Genomic DNA, 19,508 nt, shown 5'->3' on the forward strand with positions numbered 1-19,508 from the left:
CATACTCTATCCTCTCCCCAGCTTAAGTTTTGTTACATTAAAAAATAACTTAAGCATGGTAGTGCATGTCTGCAATCCCAGATACTTAGGAGGCTGAGTCAGGAGGATCACATGTTTGAGGCCAGCCCAGGAAATTAGCAAGAACCTGTTTCAAAATTTAAAAAAAATTTTAAACCAATTTTTAAAGGGTTCAGCTCTCCCTGGGTTTAATACCAATGGTTAAAAAAATTTAAAATTTTTAACTGCAATTTTAACACTAAAGTCTTCAGCCTTATGAACCCCACTCCCACTATTCCCTTTGCAATTTGAGTTCTCATTTCCAGGGATTTACTTTGTGGGCTTTTTCCAGTCCTAGACACCTTTGGGATTCAATGATCTCAAAGTAGAGCTGAGCCAGTCATCATAAGGGCCTGGCTTGAGCCCAGGAAGCAGGGAGCTCACAGGCCCAACTCTCTGTTTGCCTCCTGAGCTGTGCCTCCTGCTGGTCCTGGCCAGCCTGGCAATCTCAGCAGCTAGATTCCAAATCCTTGTATATCCACCATGTGCCAGCTGATGTTGTATGCACTAAAGTACCAAAATAAAATGGACAGCTTGCACAAGTGTGCCCTAAAGTGCATTCCAACATCCTGAGGGAGCCAGATCCTGACTGTAGCCAAGAAGTCATGGTACGTGGTCCTGCTGCTGATGCTAGAAGATGGAAAGCCAGCTCAGGCTGGACATGGTGTCCTAGAGCCAGCTGCCCCTCAACTTCCCAGCCCGTGCCTTGCTGAGTTGCCTCTTTCCGAGTTGACTGCATATGGAAATCCAGACAAGGTGACCCCAGGCCATGCTCAGCCATGTTCCTCTGCCGTCCCTCTCAGGGCAGCCTAAGCAGATGTTCATAGCACAGCTCCCACTGACCCCGAACAAACCCTGCCCTGGGAAGCAGGGATCAAGGACATCAGCTCTGGGAGAGATGTGATCCCAAGAGATTCCAGCAAGAGATCTGCAGCAGAAAACAGAAAGAGCAGCACTTTCTCCTGTCATTCACTCCGAGCTTGCGGAGTGCCAGGTGGGAGCCAGGAAGTAATGTATGCAGGCCTGGCTCTGGGTGACTCAAAGCTTCTTACCTACAAGTTCTCCCTATATATCCAAAGGATCTAGCATTCCCTGGAAGAATACAAGGGTGTGTACTAAAGAAGACACAGAGTCAAGGCCTGGCCACGGGGTTTTCCAAAATAGCACAAAAAGGCAGGGAAAGACAGGCCCCCAAGCCCCCAAGGGGTTAGTATGTAAACTCTTCTTTTCTCAGTTCTTTCCAGTGTCAGATTCAGACCCAGGCAATTTATTGCACCTCTCTATGTGCCAGACCCTGCATAAAACACAAAGAGAAAAGAGTGGGAAAAATATTTTAAAAAATGAACAAGCCACTTTCTGGTTCTACATGCTAAGTGGCAAAAACAGGGCACTCTGATTTTGGGTGACCTTTTCTGGTACTAGCCATCCTTGGATAACATGGACCTCAAAGAGACTCCAATTAAAAGGAAATTAACTATAGTGGCAGGCTGTATAATATAAATATGTATAATATAAAAGGCAAAAAACAATCAAACTTCTAAAAGATAACATAGTAGAATATCTTTCTAACAGCAGGTTACATAAGACTTCTCAAACAGGATGCAAAAACACTTTTCTTAAAGGAAAATATTAATATTCTGAATTCTGTAAGAAGCATGAGAAGGAGATTACTAAGTATGATGGAAGATAACAGGATACGATTTCCAGACCTCTGGATTTTATGGAACAGAAAGATACAAAAGGGATGCTCATAGATTCATCCTGGGGTCAGCAAATGTTACCACACATCATTACTCCTTTTGGTAAATAAAGCTTTATTGGAATCCAGTCACACTCATCCACTCACATAGTGTCTTTGTGTGGTCTCGTGCCACAATAACAGAGCTGAGTAGCTGTGGCAGACACTGTCTGATCTGAGAAGCCTAAAATACTTACTAATGGGACCAGTGTTAGCCTTCTGGCACTATGATAAAATACCTGAGATAACAGACTCATAAAAAGGAAAGGGTCATTATGGTTGTCAGTTTCAGAGTCTAGTCCCTCCTCAGAGCTTTGGGCCATGGCAAGGCCACATATCATGGCAGGAGTGTGTGTCCAAGCAAAACTGCTCACAACCTCAGCCAGAAAGCAAAGAGAAGGAGGAGGAGACACTGAGGTCCCACAGTCCCTTCAAAGGTATGTCTCTAATGACCTAAGGACTTCTGAAAGGCCACCCCTCCTAAAAGGTCCATCAGCTCCCAATAGTGCCTCCCTGGAAACTATGGCTCTGACCCTTGGGGAACACTTAGGATCCAAACTAGGCTTACAGAAAACAGTCTGGTCCCTGCACTAAAAGTTTCAATACTGAAAAGATATATATTATCCTCAAATCAACCAGACTCAATAAAATCCCAATAACATTACATCAGGATTTCACTGGGAACATTAATAAACTGATTCTTAAATTATGGAAGTGAAGAGTTCCAAAACCAGTCAAGACAATCTAACTCTGAGCAAACTTTTGTGGTATCAGCCATCCTTGGCTAAGGAAATCCAGGAATGCTGGTACATGCAGAGGGTTTGGTTTGTTCTGAGACATGACGACCACATGGGAAAGTTAGCTATTGCCATTCCAGATGCTATATGTCCACCCTTTGAGTGATGCCTTATACTTGCCTAGCATATCACCCTCACCTGTTAGATTCCAAACAAAGTTAGAGAACTCACACTCTTAAATCACAAGGCACATACCTCTGCAACTAAAATTGTGTGGTATGAGTACAAGGATAGACAAATGAATCAATAGAACAGAATAGTGACTCCTTAACAGACCGCACAGGGAGGAACACTTGATTCTTGAGAGAGTGCACATTAGATCATGGGGAAGGAATACCCTTTTGAATAAGTGCTTCTCAGCCAAAAGGATATTCACACAGAAACAGAAAAATAATGATCCCTAACTCACACCATACATTAACATCAGTTTCTGGCTTATTTTAGGTCCAAAAATAAAATGTAAAACAATAAAGCTTCTAAAAGATAATATGGTAGAATAGGTAGGGTACACAAGACTTCTCAAACAGGATACAAAAACCACTATTCATAAAGGAAAATAATATTCTGAATTACATAAAATTAGAAATTTCTGCTCATTGAAAATTTCAGAGGGTAAAAAGGTAAGCCACTGAGCAGGAGGACAAATCTGCCATATACATGGCCCAAGGATTGTTATCCATATTACATATAAATGCCCACAAGAAAAGATAGGTAATCCAATAAAGAAATTTTAAAAATCTTTGAGCAAACATTTCACAATAGAAGATATCTAAATAACCAATTTAAAAAAAGGTTCACAATTATGAGTCTTTAAGGAAATGCAAATAGAAACAGCAGTGAGCTGCTACTCCATAGCAAAAATGCCTACAATGGAAAAGGCAACATTTCTTATGGTTAGGATCTAAGTGTCCCACAAAAGACTTGTGTGTCCAGAGGTTGGGTCTTTGGAAGGTGACTGGATCATAGAGGTGCTTTACTCCTCAACGGGTCACTCCATTGATAAGTTTATAGCTAAACATGCTATTAGGTAGTACCTGGTTGGAAAAGGGCACAGGGGCCATGACCTGGAAGAACATATCTCCCTCTCCAGCCTCTCTTCACTCTGAGCTTCCTGACCACCATGATATGAGCAGCTTCCCTCCTCCAGATCCTTCCACCACATTATTTCTACTTTGAAGCCAGCCAACCATGAAGTGAATCTTCTACAAACCTCTCCTCCTTTAAGGTGCAGGTGTCAGGTATTGTGTTACAGCAAGATAGAAAATGACTAAGTCAAATACCAAGTGTTGACAATCGTAGAACCCTCAAATGTTTTTGATGAGAGTGTAAATTGATACAACTTCTCAGAAGATGGCCAGAATCTAAAGGTGAATGCAGGCACACTCAACAGCCCTGCTGGGTTCCTAGAGATGCGTGTGCACGGATGTACCAGAAGGATGTACAAGAATGCACTATTAAGTACTTTTCATAATGGCCCAAACTGGAAATAGCCTAAAGAATCATCAGCCATAAAATGGACATATTAAAAATGTGTGCTCTATTCATACAGCAGAACACCATACAGTGATTTTTAAAGAACCAACTATTCACACAACAACATTAATGGATCTCACAAGCACTTCAGCAAAATAACACAGGAAAACATACTTGATATTCCATTCAAATAAAGTCAAAATAGGAAAAACTGTACTGTGTTGTAGGCAGCCAGGATCGAGATCACTTTGGGGAGAAGCTTCACAGTAAACAAAGGCAAACATGAGGAGAGTTCCCAGAAGACATCATCCTTAATGAGCTGAGCGGTGGTGCCCGGGTGTGCCCAACTGGTGACAACTCACTGAGGTGCACCACACTTAGACTACAGTTCACTGTTGTGTGTGCCACACTTCACTGTGAAGTTTCACTGTTCCCTGTGTGGATAAAAGTAAATGTGCTAGGGCCAGGGATTTAGCTCAGTGGTTCTGGTGCCTGCCTCACAAGCACAAGATCCCGAGTTCGATCCCTAGTGCCAAAAAAAAAAGTAAATGTGCTGTTTACTTTGCAAAGTGAATATGTAGAAAGGTCCACTATCTAATCTCTATTTTATTACAAAGAAGGAAAGTACATTTGAACACCAAAAAGCTCACAATGAAAAATACAGAATAAAGGAGTTTGTTAAAGTTGAGTACATTTGTTTACCTTTACCCAAGCCTTAAATGAGGCACCAAGTGCCATCTGTGTACCTGCAGCAGTCAACTACAGCCCAGCCCTGGCTCCCCACCTTGGCATGTATTCCTATTGCATTCTCCACCCCTACTTGAAGCTGTAACAGACATCTCAGCCCCAACATGTCCAAAACCAACCGCACCTTCTGTCCCAGATTTTCTATACCCATATCCTTCAGCCACTCCTTTGATGCGAGCTCCACCCTTCTAATTGTTCAGATCAAAAAGCTTTAGGGTAACTCTGACTCCTCTCTCTTGTAGCCTACCTTCCAGTCCACTCCTCAGATTCTAGCTTTCACATATACCCAGAGTCCAGCCATTCCTCATCCCTTCCACTGTGACCAGCAGGGACTCTGTCCATGGGACTCTGCACTGGCCGATTCTCCTGCTTGAAGAGCTCCTCCCAGGATAGCCACATAGCTCCCTCCATACCTCCTTTGAGCTTATTTAATAATTTAATAAGACATCAATCCCCCAACCCCACTTCTCCTACCCAACCCCTCATGCTCCCCATTTTCCTTAAGTTTTCTATTTTTTTCTTTTTTTCCCCAAACCTAAATTACTACATAATTTGCTTACATATTTTGTTTATTTTTAATTATCTATTTCTCCTGTTAGAATATAAGGTCCAGGATAACTGGTCAATGTCTATTGTTCATTCACATACTCCAACAAGAATTTCTGACACATAGTAGGTCCCCACAAAGACTGGCTAAGCAATTATACTTGTGATATTCTCCTTGGATTTCTCTTTTTGTAGCAGATGGAAATTGGGAACCACTGAGAAGTTCAAGTGTTGGGTTCCTGGAAAGAGATCACAGAGGCTCCAGAATATTATCACCAGTCATTGGACATTTATAGAGCACCTACTCTGCTATGCACTCCCAAGACCCTGGGGTACAGCAGCAAATGTGGAAGGTGTTAGGAGAATAAAGAGATGGACAAGGTCATCTCAGAGAGTGAGGGAAATGGAGATAAGATGATGTGCTGGAGTGTGCCTGGGGGAAATGGCCACTTCAGATGGGGCAGGTCAGCTGTGGCCACTTCAAGACCTACCACCTCCACCCATCCCCTGTGCTTCACCAGAGGCCACCAGAACATCTTTTTGTTCACACCAGCCATCACCTCTCCCTCTAAGTTGCTTAATCCCTCTCATTGCTCTGAGGCCTGTCTGAGCAGATGAGGACTGGGATCCACCTCTTCTGCATACCCTAGGATGCTGCCTGGGAAAGCCTAGTAGGTGCTCAGGAAGTGACCCTCACAATTCTCACACTAACATGAGTGCCCCCACTAGGTCAGCAGGGCAGGGAGGGAGCTCCAACCCCACTCAATCCAGCCTTCCTAAGAGAAGGCCTGGTCTGGCCTTCTTCAGGCCTGGCTCAAGTTCTCCTTTGGCTGCACCCCCAGGCTCACCAGCAGGTAAGTCTGGATGGAATTACAGGCGGGCTTTCACCTCCATAGACTTGGGAATTCAGGCAACTTGTCATCAATTTTACCACCTGAGTCTTCCTTTCCCCTTGGGCAAGAGGCAGTCTTGGAATTAGCACAGTTTCTCCCTGGTTCTCAGTCTCCTCCTCCAGAGCTGGGAGGGAGAGATGCTAGCCCTGGTCCTGGAAGTGAGGCTGACAGGAGCCTTAAACAGCATGTTTATCCCATACAGCGGCACACACCTCCCTGTGACTGTTGATCTGAAGTGTGTGCTCATGTACAAATTGAACAAATCACCAGCTCAGCAGGCACCAAAACAGGCCCAGTGACCCTAGGCCTCAGCAAGGAGACACTGCAGGACCCTTAAGCACAGAGGAGAGAATGAGGTCTTCCAACCCCCATGACTGAAGTCTAGAGGTCACCAAGACTCAAACCTGACCCACATGCCAGGGGCAGGGGAGAAGAGAGTAAAGAAGAGGCCGAGCTCTCTGCAAGGACGTTGTCCCAGGTCAGAGACAGCTGGACTTTGGACTGCTCCAAGCACATGGCCTCTAAACACTGTCCACGTGTCTTCACACAGTATCTTCTCATCTCCCTCATCATGCAACTGCCACCGTCACGCTTCAACATACAGGGCTGTGGTTCCCAGAGCATTGAAATGGTAAAAATGGGGGAAGCAGCTTGCCAAAATCACATAATCAGTAAAGGGCAGAGCACAGTTTGAACTCGAATCTGACACTCAACCCATCGCCTTTCATTTTTCCTATGATCCTGTAAAGCTGCCTTTGAGGACTTCTGGGGGTCCCATTCCAGCCACAACTTCTGGGGTGTAACTGTCATCAGTCACTTTTGTCCACTTTTGCAGCGCTACATCATACCTTATAAAATTTGTGATTTAGGGATATAGGATATATATTAAATTACGGTATATGCCAAAGGTGTTTGGATACATACACACATATGCAAATATGTATATGTATATATATACACACATACAAGCAAGGGGTGATGGAAATGCACAGTGAATGTTTCTATTTAAAAACATTACAGGAAAAGACATATTGCTATTAATTCACCTCAAAATTCTCCCCCTTGCTTCAAACACACTTATCCCATCACTCTATGCACACACACACACACACACACACACACACACTCAAAATGCTTTCACTTGGCCTTCTAGGTGGTGTGTGTTGTACAGTGCACTACAGAATGAGATTTTCAAAATGGGAGAATTGCCATGGCCCTTGAAATTAATGACATTCCCTTCCAGTCTCAGAAGGCAGGGGACTCTCACCTCTTTGGAGCCAGCCATGAGGGCCTGTGTTCTCTCCTTCTATGCATCTCTTCTTGTTACAGAAAAGCCCCCAGGAAAGCAGTGGGCAGCAGGCTGCATTTAAGGAGCCAGTGCAAGTGTCCACTGTGGGAGTGGCCTCAGTGCCCTTCCTGGTCCACTTCTCACTGTGCAGGGCTGAAACCAGGGCTTAGCAAGGGTTCTGAGCACCTGGGCACCTACAGCAGATTTCATGGCTCCAGCCCAGGATGTGGGGTGGGGCTGCCCCTGACTCTCAGCCTGCTGCTCCCCCACCTTCTCTCCCAGGCTTCATGAAGACCCAATCTTCCGAGAAGGCTATCAGAAGCATTCTCCTCCCCTCATAAATGCTTAATTAGTCCCACTACGTTTTCAAACCAGACCTTAATCATAAGAAGCCAAGAAAGACATTTTATCCTAAATAAGTCACTGCATATCGATTTGTGTTTCTCTGAAAAATGTAGGTATAGGGATGAGTAGGCAGCAAAACAGGGCACACGGAGACTGTTGGGGGAAGACTCAACTGACACAGAGTAGATCCAGGCAGAGTCTCTTTATTCACCTTTCCTCCACTCCAGGGCTGGACTCCAGCTCTGTTCCCCACCACTTAGGAAGGAGAGAGAGATCTCTACCTCCCCTCAATCCTCCTGTCCTGAAAAAAATACACAGAGTTAGAGGTTTACAACCTTGTCACCTGACTTTACTGTTGGTCATCCCAGGACAGAAAAAGGGGTGAGCAAAGAGTCATCATGCCCTAAGGGACATGCCCCTGATGTTGCTGCATCACATGCTTGCACACTCGTGCTGTGCATTGCAGTGGAAGAACCAGTGTGATGAAAGAGCATGCCAACCAATCCCACAGGCTGGATACTGCTGTGATCAGAATGTGATGCTCACGACCTTGTACGTTCACATGAAACTTCTATCCCTCAACTCCACCCACGTGCTAATCTTGTCTTCTGCAGAGATGCCTCACAGGACTTGGAAGCACTGAATTATAGACTTCAGCTGTCTGCAGGCCATAAGAGCAGCTGGGAGAGAGGAAGCAAACTCACAAACTCCACCCTCTGCAAAAGAAAGCAGCCCAGGCCAGGAGGTTTCTGCAACTTTCTTTGGTCTTCAGAGCCCCATGCTTATTTGATACTCTCCTCCAGCTCATAGAAGCCCTCAGCAGCTGTCATAACTTTTGCCCCCACTACAAATTCTGCAGCCCAGCATCCTATTGAGGTCTTGTTCATCACTACAGAAGTTCACGATTCTCAAGGGGAAGCACCGACTCCATCATTCTTTTTTTTCTCTTTTGTACCAGGGATTGAACTTGGAACCTTGCGCTTGAGAGACAGGTGGCAGAACCACATGGCTAAATCCCCGGTGGCCCCATCATTCTTGAGTCTACCAAGGGACAAGAGGATGGCAGCAGGCTCTTCTTGTGCTACACTGGGCTCATTTATCAGTGACCAACACTTTACCCGGAAAAGCTATGAAGGCCCCATTGGCTGCCTTCCATCCTCGACACGGCTCCACAGTTCTATTCCCAAGTGCCAGTGGCCACAAAGGAACTTCTGTTTCAATCGGGGACAACTAGGGTGATGCCACCTGATAAACTGGGTTTTTAATAAACACTTAGAACTCAGGGGATGGAGCTTTTTGAACTGGAGCTTTCTCGGCCACAGTCAGCAAGGCCATGGAGCTCGGCTTTGGCTATCAAGGTAAGCTATGTGTAACAGAGTGTGCATTTCTTCAAATACCCCTAACTGTCTCATGACCTTTCTCATCTCCCTCAGAGGAAGAGTCCTGGTCCTTCGTGCTAAAGCAGGTAAGGGAGGCTTTCTGGGCCACAAGACATTTTGAGGCTGCCTGCTTTTGTGGGCAAACTAGCTTTCTGAATTACCTGGTGACAAACTCCCTGATGAGCCTGAAAATAAACCATGTCTCCAGTACAAAACAAAGGCCAGGAATTCTGCTGCAAGCAGAAAAATTGACCAGTTGGTAAAATGTGACTGGAGCATTCTTTAAATTATTAAATTTCTATAGGCCAGCTGGGAGCAAAATTTCTTTGTCTTGTCTTCTACCACAGCTGCTACTACTGCTGACCCAATTTAGAAATGTGGATACTAGCATCGTTTTCTCCCTGTCCCAGTGACTCTTACAGGGAGTCAGATCCAGATTAGAATGAACATGTCACCTTTTCTCTATGAACTATGCCATCCTATCACCTCATTTGGCATGGGTGCTAAAACTAGTATTCCAGACAACAGTGGTACAGTTGAAGTTGCTCCCAAACCTAGGCAGAAACTTCTCAGTGGGAGATAGAGCTTCTGCCAGCATCTAGCCTGAGCTCACCAGACTAATTCAGCCTTGGGTTTCCCAGGAAACATTCTGAAAGTTGGTAAAGACAGCAAAAGCTTGGGTTGTTCATGCAAAGACTGCTGGACACACAGAGATCATACCAATGGCTCCTGGGCCTGGTTACCTCCAGGATCTCCTCCAGGATAGGAGGGCTTGGAAGATGTCATTCTAAGATACTCCCCAACATACACACCCAGCAAACACCCCTAAGGAGGCTTTACCCTAAGTTCTGCAATTTCTTCCACCATTTCTGGGCCTGGAGCCTGGGCATGGGTCTTTCTTTGCCAACCCAAGTGGTTTGACATCCCAGTTCCACCCTGCCAAACTCTGGGTTCAGCTCCCAGGGAGACATTAGCCAAATAGGAGAAACACAACATATACTTCTATCCTTCAGTGGATTCTGGGCCTGGAGGGTGGGCTCTGGGGCTCTAGAAATTTCCATGGTGGTGGTGATCTCTCCATGGAACTGGAGCTATAAAAACATTTGCCATCAAGGTTGTAGTCACTAATTATGGGCAGGGACACTACATCAAGAGAGTCAGGAACAAAGTCTGTCAGGCAGATAGACATTAGTGGGCCTGAGGGATAAGAGGTCCAAAATAGCATACAGGACCAGTTAATTAAAGACTTCAATATATAGAACATGTGTAAGGTCTCAGACCCAAAACCATCCAATAGAGCACAATGACATTTTAAGATTATACATTAGGCACATTTCTTCTGATACCTGGTCAGATCTAAATCCAGAACAAAGCACACAGCATTCCTGACTGTCATAGCCTACACCCCAATGTTATCAGGAAAGGAAATGCTCTTGAAAGACCTAACTTAAATTAAGAACTGGGGCTTGCCTTGGGCTGGGACCTAACTTAAATTAAGAACTTATCTTTTATAATTTTCTTACATGATTAAAGGCCCTAAAGAAACACTGGACAGGACAGGAAGACATTTTGCAATTTCTAAGTGACTTCTAAGTAAAATCTTTATAAACATGATAATTACCTCAGTACCCTAGACCCATGAGTAACTTGGGTGCATAAAAATGTATCCAAACTCAAATTCAGTGCAGATGTCTTCATAGAACTGCCCACCTTCTCACCTGAAGGTACAACTCTCTATCTGGTTTACAATAAATTCTACGTATACTTCTGCACAGCCTATGGTTATTGATTGAATTCTTTCATCAAAAGCACAAAGAACGGGACCACAGAAGTAAAGATCCAGTTCCTCACTGTAACAGGACCTGGCTTCCCAGTAACAAAACCGATGTGAAACACTTCTGCCTCTGAGTTAATGGAGCCAAAAAGCCTGCAGTCACCACCTGCACATCACCTAAGGACACTGGGAAATTCCCTTTGCAATGGCCTGCACACAAGCTGTGAAATCTTAGTTTTCAATCTCTGGGTCAATTTTCCTGGCTGTCCCCAGGAATAAAGATTTGCACCAGCACAGAACTTGCAGGAATGCATTGGGTGGTCTCCTGTGTGGGACACCTGTGGCTGCAGAGGTGGCAAACTCTGCAGCAATGGGCAGCTCTGGTCCTGGCTCTGCTTTTGATGATGCCCAATTGGTACAAAGTGAGATCCCCAGAGACGCAGGGTAAACATCTTATCCAGTATCTGGATCAAAGAAGACAAGAAGAAAGAGGTTCAAGTTCTATTATGAGCTATCAGAGCATGATGGTTCCAGGAGGAGCAGAAACCAGGATTAGTCATACACAAAGCCAAGAGGCAGAGTACTGATGGGCAAAACAGCCAGGAGGAGGAGAAGAGGTGGGCCTGAGGAGCTCGAGCCAGTCCAGGCAGCAGTGCCCTGTTAACATGAGTGAAGCCCTGTCTCCCTGTCCCACAGAGGATGGAAGTGATTTAGAAGTGTCACTCCTCACGCTCTGGCAAAAGTCAGCTCGTGCATCTCAATGTCTTCAACCTCTGGCCCTCTGAGAAGCAGCCCATCCCCACAGGTTAAGTATTTCACTTTCCACCCTTGAGAATCTTCAGTGTATTCCTTTTTCAGGGATTATAATAGACCAGAAAAAGGGTTATAAAACCTTTAGGAATATATTGGGTACCATTATAAATACAGAACTGAGCTCTCTAAGGCAAAACTACTGTAAGAGGCTAAAAATTCCCACCAAAGATATGAATATTCTAATACCTGGAAATTGTAAATGTTCTTATTTGGATGGAAGAAGGGTCTTTGCAGGTGTGATTAAGAAACCAGTGGTGAACAGATTACCCAGGACTGTCTCAGTGGGCCTTAAATGCCATTACAAGTGTATTTCTACAAAAAAAGGATGAGAGATCATTCTTGAAGAAGAGAAGGCAATGTGGCCACTGGGCAGAAATGATTTGGCCTTGAGCCAAGGAATGCCAGCCGCCACTAGAAGCTGGAAAGGTAAGGAACAGCTTCTCCCTTAAGCACAGGAGTTGAGGGCACAGCCTGCTGCCATCTTCATTTTAGACCTAGTTGTGAAAATTTGTCATAGTCACCATAAAAACTATTACCTCCACAAAAGAAGCTAATGAGATTTAGCTCAGTGGTTCCACTGCCTGCCTCCCAAGTGTAGAGACCCGAGTTCGACCCCTGGGTACTAAAAAAAAGGAAGAAGCTAATGAAAAAATATGAAACTGAAAGCCAGAGTGATGGCACACACTCACACATTGGTTCTTTGCTCATGGGTATTTGCTAGTCTTACACAGTGATGCTAGAGTTTTACTGGCCACACAGAGGTATCATAGGATGGCTGGGATGGAGAAGTCAGCACTGCAACACTACACACACGCGTGCACACACAAACACACACACACATGCATGAGCCATCTGAGAGGGCTTCACCATCAGAGACAGATAGGACTTGAACTAAGACATGATGACAGCAAAAAGAGATAAGGGAATTTATCTGTCTCCCTGAGTGCTGGACTGAGGGAGAGGGTGTTGGGGAGGGATCTTCTTAAATAACGAATTACACTGAACCAGGGAGTTTGAGGAAATCCCCAGCCTAGAAATTAACATTACTTACAATAACAGTATCTCAAGATACAACCCAAAAATATGGACTCAAAATTCACTCTCAGAGCAGCACAAGAAGTCATAAGCTATTTTGGATATGAGTCAAAGAAAAACTGAAGAACTGTATCCAAGTATGTCAGAAAAGATTATAAAATTCTTTTACCAGATAAATATGATTATAAACAGTTAAATAAAGATAATATCACTGCTCCTGGTCCAGAGGAAGGGGCTTCCAGGCCACCATCCCTCCTGCTGCCCCCAGCCCAGAGGAAAGGGATTTTCGGCCACCACTCCCGGCCCAGAGGAAGGGGCTTCTGGGCCACAATCCCTACCGCCGCTCCCAGCCCCTGTCCCCACCTCTGCCAGCTCAGAGGAGGTGATCCAGACAGGCGCCAACAGCACCCCCCCACCGCCCCCCAGTTGAAATGAGAAAACACATAAATAAGTCTCAAAACCAGACTTCCAGATCACCTACAGCAACCCCAAAGGGAAATGACATGGAACACTCCTATACTCAACCACCTGGACCCACTGAACTGGCAACAAAAGGGGATCTGGAAAAAATGAAATCAGAAATAATTTCTCAGATAACAGGAGAAATTGTGCTCCTAGTGCAGGACATGATTAATAAATCTAGAGAGGAGCTCAGGAACATGATGGAATCCCAACATAGGAAACAAATGGAATCCATAAAACAGATGCAAATAGATTTCCAGGACATGAAAAACTCCATTGAAAGGCTACACAGCAGAATGAGCCAATGTGAGGACAGAATTTCAGATATAGAAGATAAGATTGCAGTTAATGACCACGAAAAGAAAAATTGCTTCAAAATTATAAGGGAACATGAGAAATCAATCCAGCAGCTGCTAGACGATGCAAAGAAGAATAACATAAGGCTGATTGGAGTCAATGAAGAAACAGCAGAGAGTGCAGATGACATAAAAAAAACTCTTCGCAGAAGTAATGGCAGAAAACTTCCCAAGCAGGGGAAAAGAACTTGACATACAGATAAGTGAGGCATATAGGACTCCAAATAGCCTTGATCAAAAAAAATCTACACATAGGCATATAATTGTTAAGATTCCAGAAACTCAACAGAAGAACAAAGTTCTACAAGCAGTTACAGAAAAGAAACAAATCACATACAAAGGAAAGCCCATCAGAATCACAGCAGACTTCTCAACACAAACCATCAAGGCAAGAAGAGCTTGGAGTGACATATTCCAAGCCCTAAAGGAAAACAGCCTCCAACCCAGATTGATGGACCCTGCAAAACTATCTTTCAAAATGGATGGAGAAATAAGATACTTTCATGACAAAGAGCACCTTAGGAACTTTGTGAATACCAAACCAGCACTCCAAAAAATTTTACATAATATCCTAGGAACAGACATTGAGGATCACAACCCCAGGAAGCAAAGCAGAATGAACCCATCTGGCATGACAAGAAATTAAATGTAAAGGGGGAGAACCCAACAAAAAGAAAAGTCATGGCAATGACAAGTCAATACATTTCAGTTATAACCATCAATGTTAATGGTCTCAATTCACCAATCAAAAGAAATAGACTGGCAGAATGGGTCAAGAAGCAAAATTCAACAATATGCTGCATACAAGAAACACACAATTCAAAAGGAAACTCATAGACTGAAAGTTAAAGGGTGGAAAACAATACTCCATGAGATGGGAACCCAAAAAAAAGCAGGAGTAGCTATCCTCTTTGCAGATCAAGTCGATTTCAAACCAACAGTGACTAAGAGAGACGAAGAAGGACACTACATCCTTGTAAAGGGAAGAATCCAAGAAAAACAGATGACAATCTTAAATATCTATGCACCAAACACTAGGGCACCCAACTATATAAAACAAATACTAATGGACATGAAAAGTCATATATGCACTAATACAATTGTAGTGGGGGACCTCAACATCCCACTGTCACAAATAGGTAGATCAACTAGACAAAAAATCAGTAATGAAATACTAGAACTCAATCGAACTCTTGAACAAATGAACTTAACAGATGTTTACAGAGTCGTCCACTTCAGAAAATCAGAATACACATTTTTCTCTGATGAACATGGGTCATTCTCCAAAATAGACCACATACTCACACTTAGAACATGTTAAAGTAAGGGCAAAGGAATTGAGGTTTTCCCCTGTATATTATCAGAACATAGTGCAATGAAATTGGAGATGCATAGCAAAAGAAACTAGAAAAATTTCATAAACACATGGAAATTGAACAACACACTTCTGAATAACCAATGGGTCACAGAGGAAATTAAAGAAGAAATCAGACAGTTCCTTCAATTATATGACACTGACAATACAACATATCGGAATCTATGGGACACAATGAAAGCAGTCTTATGAGGGAAATTCACAGCAGTGAATACGCATATTAGGAAAACAGAATGAGCCCAATTAAACAACCTGAGGCTGAACCTTAAGCTTCTAGAAAAAGAAGAGCGGGACAACCCCAAGGCTCATAGAAGGGAGGAAATTATAAAGATCAGAGGAGAAATCAATGCAATGGAGACTAAGAGAATGATACAAAAAATCAATGAAGCCAAGAGTTGGTTCTTCAAAAGAATCAACAAAATTGACAAACCCTTAGCCAACCTTATCAGAAAAAGGAAAGAAAAGGCCCAAATCCATCCAATTAGGAATGAAAATGGTGAAATTACAACAGACCCAGCAGAAATCCAGAGAATCATCAATACTTACTTCCAGAACCTACACACCAATAAGATGGAAAACACAAAAGAAATGGAGATTCTTAGATATATATGAATTACCAAAGTTGAACGAAGAAGACCTAAAAATTCTAAACAACCCAATGTTAACAAATGAAATTGAAAACATAATTAAAAACTTACCAACTAAGAAAAGCCCAGGTCCTGATGGCTTCACTGCTGAATTCTACAAGACATTTAGAGAGGAACTACTGCCACTACTGTTTAAACTCTTCAGTGAAATTGAAGGGAAGCAATACTCCCAAATTCAGTCCTGGAAGCAAGTATCACCTTGATCCCCAAAGCAGAGAAAGACCCAACTGAAAAAGAGAACTATAGGCCAATCTCACTAATGAACATAGATGCAAAAGTCCTTAATAAGAAACTGGCAAATACAATGCAGAAGATCATCAAGAAGATCATACACCCTGATCAAGTGGGATTCATCCCAGGGATGCAGGGATGGTTCAACACATGCAAATCAATCAATGTAATACACTATATCAATAGAGCCAAGGACGAAAACCATATGATTATCTCCATAGACACAGAAAAAGCATTTGACAAAATCCAACATGCATTTATGATAAAAACCCTACAAAAAATTGGAATAGATTGTCTCTACCGCAAACTATAAAAGCCATCTATGAAAAACAAACAGCCAATATCATACTAAATGGTCAAAAACTGAAATCCTTCACAGTAAAATCAGGAACAAGACAAGGATGTCCACTATCACCACTCTTATTCAATATAGTTCTGGGAACATTAGCCAAGGCAATTAGACAAGAGAAAGAAATAAAAGGAATAAGGACAGGAAATGAAGAAGTCAAATTGTCATTATTTGCAGATGACATGATACTCTATATAGAAGACCCCAAGAACTCCACCAAAAGTCTTCTAGACTTAATAACCAAATTCAGTCAAGTAGCTGGTTACAAGGTCAACACACAAAAATCAATAGCTTTCCTCTACACGAATGACAGACTCACTGAGAGAGAAATAGGGCAAATAATTCCTTTCACAATAGCATCCAAAAAACTGAAATACTTAGGAATCAACCTAACAAAAGAAATCAAAGACTTCTTCTCTGAAAACTATACCACTCTGAAAAGAGAGATTGAAGATATCAGAAAAAGAATAGACATCGCCTGCTCCTGGGTAGGAAGGATTAATATAGTGAAAATGGCCATACTTCCAAAACTGCTATATAGATTCAATGCTATCCCAATTGAAATTCCAGCAGCATACTTCATGGACCTTGAGAAAACAATCCAAAAATTCATTTGGACCAAGAAGAGACCCAGAATAGCAAAAGCAATTCTAGGTAACAGAGACATGGCAGGGGGTATCACAATCCCAAACTTGAAACTATACTACAAAGCTATTGTGATAAAAACAGCATGGTACTGGCAAAGAAACAGACCTGAGGACCAGTGGAACAGATCAGAAGATGCAGAAACAATGCCAGACACACTCAGCCATCTCATCTTCAATTAAGGAGCCAAACACCCTCACTGGAGGAAAGATAGCCTCTTTAATAAATGGTGCTGGAAAAATTGGGCTTCAACTTGCCAAAGATTAAAACTAGACCTGTATCTCTCACCATGCACTAAACTAAAATCAAAATGGATTAAAGATCTAAATATTAAAATAGAAACTCTGAACCAGTTGGAACAGAAGTTAGGTAGAACCCTTGAAGACATCGGTGTAGGAAAAGATTTTGTGAACAAAACCTCAGTTGCCCATGAACTAGCACAAACAATCAGCAAGTGGGAATCTCTTCTTATTAAAAAGCTTCTGCACAGCATGAGAAACCACCAGCAGTGTGACGAGATTGTGGGAAAAAATCTTCACCTGCTTTTCCTCAGACAAAGGTCTACTATCTCGAATCTATAAAGAACTTAAAAAGATCAGACCTCCCAAATTTAAAGACCCAACCCAAAACGGGCCTCTGAAATGAACAGACATTTCTCAAAGAAGTAGAAATAGCAAATAAATACATGAAAAAATGTTCAACATCACTGGTCATTCGAGAGATGCAAATGAAAACAATGCTGAGATTCCACCTCACTCCAGAAAGAATGGCTGCTATCACGAAATCAACCAATAACAAATGCTGGCAGGGCTGTGGGGAAAGAGGAACCCTGCTCTACTGCTGGTGGTAGTGTAGACTGGTGCAACCACTGTGGAAATCAGTATGGAGATGCCTCAAAGAACTAGGACTGGAAGTCCCATTTGACCCCGCTCTTCCACTACTGGGGATCTTCCCCAAAGAATTAAAAGAATCATACCACAGTGATATATGTGCACCCAAGTTCATAGCAGCACAGTTTGTGATAGCTAAAACTTGGAAACAGCCCAAATGCCCATCAACTGGAGACTGGATAAAGAAAATGTGTTTTTTTTTTTATAAAATGTTGTACAACTCAGCCATAAAAAATGAGAAATTAGAGACATTTATAGCTAAGTGGATACACATTGAGGCGATACTCTTAAGGGAAATAAATAGGACACACATGTGTAAATACTGAATAGTTTCTCTGGTGTGAGAAACTGAAAGGGTAAATAAGGACTAAATGTATAATAGGTAATGTGAAATAGGAAGAAAAGGGCAAAAGGGGAACAAAGTGGGAGGGCTAGGGGAAAGGACAGAAGAGAGTGGGATTAATATGAGAAAATGGAAAAGTAGGAACAAAATCTTTGTAAATAGGGAGGAATAGAGGGCTTGAAGGGAGGGCTGGACAAGGGTGAAAAATAAGAACCAAGAGAGACTATGTAAAGGTGCAAATTTCCAATGATGAATGTCATTATATTGTATACCTAAAATGTACCAATGCTTAGAATGAATAATCGATAATGCAAAATAGGAAGAAAAGGCCCAAAGGGGTAGGGGTAGTGGGAGGGGCAGGGGAAAGGAAAGAAGGGAAAGGAAAAAATGATGAGAAATGGGAAAGATGGAAATAAAGTCTTTGTAAATAGGGAAGGGTGGAGGGGTTGAAGGGAGGGCTAGGAGTGGGGAAAAAATAAGAACCAAGATGCATTATATAAAAGTACAATTCCCAATGAGAAATGTAATTGTGTTGTATACCTAAAATGTACCAATAAAAGAATTTTACAAAAAAAGATAATATCAAGAGGAAGAGATTACTTTAAAAAATACCTGGAAGATTTGAAAACTACTCACACAGAACTGTGAGAGGTTAGAAAGATATTAAACAAACAACAAATTTTCTGACTAAAGATTAGATGTACTCAGAAAGAAAATTAATGAACCAGAAGATAGTTTTTAAGCCATTATACAGAACACAGCTAGAGACAAAGATAGAATATGTAAAAGAGTTCAGATCAAGAAGTCCAATGCAGGCCAGAACAGAAAGGAATTTCTAAAAGTGAAGAATAGAAAGAATAGGGAAGAATGAAACGTTTAAAGAAATAAGTAGCTGAACATTTTCCAAGACTGAGACACAATCCTCAGATCTGAGAATCACAAGCCCCAGATAGGGTAAATAAAATTAGATCCATGCCTAGATATAGTTGTGGTAAAACTACAGAGCTTCCAGGACAAAGATTTTAAAAGCAAATGCACAGAAAAAGCAGATGGCCCATGGAGCAATGACCCTATGATCAATAGCGGCCAAAACTAACAATAGCAGTGAGAGGAATATCATCCCAAAACTGTTGAGAGAAAATAACTCAACTTAGAAATCTATATCCGGCAGGTCACATTCAACAGTAACGGCCAATGTTATAAACCTGAAACTGTTGGAGACCCAGCTGTACTGCAATCTTTTTGGGGTTGGTCCTGTAGCTCCATCCCAGCCCTCTGTAATGGTCTCACTGCACCAGGCGAGTTCTCTAGGATCCAGCTTTTCA

At 42.6% G+C, this 19,508-nt stretch overlaps 1 protein-coding gene across 1 annotated transcript in view; it reads right to left on the minus strand.

Moving 5' to 3' along the window:
* Kazn (kazrin, periplakin interacting protein) overlaps positions 1-19,508 on the minus strand; it is a 1,072,553-nt gene that overhangs the window by 1,037,969 nt on the left and 15,076 nt on the right. The gene's annotated exons all lie outside the window — the stretch shown is intronic.

The sequence above is a fragment of the Heterocephalus glaber genome, unplaced genomic scaffold (genome assembly GCF_053883595.1).
Source record: "Heterocephalus glaber isolate CG9 unplaced genomic scaffold, H.glaber_assembly_v1.0 deba00001452, whole genome shotgun sequence".
Classification (NCBI taxonomy): domain Eukaryota; kingdom Metazoa; phylum Chordata; class Mammalia; order Rodentia; family Bathyergidae; genus Heterocephalus; species Heterocephalus glaber.